The following is a 1,959-nucleotide window of genomic DNA, read 5'->3' as shown; positions in this document are numbered from 1 at the left end:
AATGGATGAATATATGTTTTAATAGACGGTGTGCTCTGATTACTCTGCAGGGCCGGGGCGATGGTGTGGGACAGTCTGAAGTTGCGGCTGACCCTGGAACAGATCCCGGTGCTGTACAGGGAGCTTCCACACTCATGGGACCAGAGAGGACCACAGGTCTGAGGACACATTCACACACACAGGGACACAAAGACACTCTGTCATCTGAAGTGAGGCTGAGCGGAGACCGAGGTGGTCTCTGTGGGTTCTGGGTCATGTGACTCACCACAAAGCTGCCGTCCTTCGGGTTGGAGGTCAGCGTCATCCCGAGTCTCATCTTGTCTTTCCTCTCAGACACGTTGTCCAGAGAGAGTTTACCTGCAAAACATCACGAAACGTTACACAGTCTGTGACACTTCAGAGGAGCATCAGTTACTCTACGATCAGTAGCTGGAGAATGTAAATATTCTCTTTTTCATTAGATTCATTAAAACTGCTGCTTTTTGTATTTTAATGTTTAACATGTTATGTCAACACACGTGACACTGAGGCTTTTGATCATTTCTTTATTAATTAAACGTAAATATGTAGAGAGTATAAACGGTGATATTGGTGGGATAGATTAGTAGAATATCTTCTTTTGGAATTATGCATTTAAATTACATCAGTGATGTTTTACTTTTACTAATGTAGTAATCTAGTGTCTTTACTTTACTAGAGTATTTTTAATGTATTGTACTTCTTCTTAATCATGATTAGAAGTAGATTAACGGCTCTGTAACCTACAGAGAAGTTATTCTAACTGCTCAGCTTCAATACAATTTTCAAAATAAATGTCTAGCACAAGATAATAACTTAATAATGATAAACAAGAAAACACTTTCACCTCTCTGCATAGTAAATACTTCTTCTTTTGGATACCTGAAGTACTTTTACCCACATCGTGTTCTTTCTACTCTGACTTCATTAAAGGAGTCCTGCTGTGATGTTGATGAACGTGTTGCTCACCGAGATTCAGTCTCGTGCAGTTTGCAGAGTTTCTGGTGTCCAGCGGGCACCTGAACACATCACCAGTCTGCTGCTTCCCTGTGGACTCGAAGGGAGCTCCAACCAGCAACCTGCACACACACACACATACACACACATACACACACACACACGCGCGCGCGCACAAACACGCGCACACACACACACACCCACACACACACATGCGCGCACACACACACACACACACGGTGACGGGTTACTAACCCTGCTGCACCATGATGCTGAATTAACTTGCTTAATTAAGTCTAATTTAGATGTATTGTGTTTGATATATATCCATGTATATATATGTATATGTATATATATATATGTATATATATGTATATGTATATATATGTATACTAGTAGAGCGCTAGTGTGTCTCCTCGTCCACATCTACACTAACTATCCATAGATGGGTTCACAGATAAAGGAGGAGAGAATCTTCTTCTTCAGAGGGATGTGTTTATCTCTCTCCTGTTGGTCATCAACACAGATCTCTGTTCAATATGTCAGAACAACTTTGCTTCCTCGATCTGGTTTTAGAATCAGTGGTTCTACCAGGAAGCTCTGGATCTTTAGTTATATCCATGAAGTCTTCTTGTGCCAAAACCAAGAATTCAGTGACTTCCAGAGAGTTCATGAGACTAAAGTGAGGAAACAGCCGATAACTGACGAGCTAAACAACAATAACAACGATGTGATGTCATTGTTTTATTGGTTATTCGATGCGTTCAGTAAAGGCTCATGTTTTATGTTACAGCCATGAGTTCCTTTTATAATCACCGTTAAACATGTCAGAGGTCTGACAGTGAACGCGTCACAGTCTGCAGATGTTTGATGTTTGAGCCGTTGTGGTGCGTTCAGGCTCTGCTGCTGCAGCTGGAAACAATTTCACACTGAACTCCTCAACGAGCCAAGAAAAACCAACAACCTGTCGGTCGCGCTAACAGT

The 1,959-nt window shown here is 41.8% G+C and overlaps 1 long non-coding RNA gene across 1 annotated transcript; it reads right to left on the bottom strand.

The window, feature by feature from the left end:
* Positions 1–34: 34 nt before the first annotated feature.
* Positions 35–1,113, bottom strand: LOC116380246 (uncharacterized). The gene is made up of 3 exons (XR_004212524.1): positions 988–1,113; positions 266–357; positions 35–158 (listed from the first exon to the last, which is right to left on the bottom strand). It is a non-coding gene; the product is annotated as an uncharacterized LOC116380246 (long non-coding RNA).
* Between the last annotated feature and the right edge of the window lie 846 nt (positions 1,114–1,959).

This window comes from Anarrhichthys ocellatus, unplaced genomic scaffold (genome assembly GCF_004355925.1).
Source record: "Anarrhichthys ocellatus isolate YVR2014 unplaced genomic scaffold, GSC_Weel_1.0 scaffold6550, whole genome shotgun sequence".
Classification (NCBI taxonomy): Eukaryota; Metazoa; Chordata; class Actinopteri; order Perciformes; family Anarhichadidae; genus Anarrhichthys; species Anarrhichthys ocellatus.
Note: the sequence above shows the minus strand (reverse complement) of the source record. Positions and strands in the feature narration are given on the sequence as shown.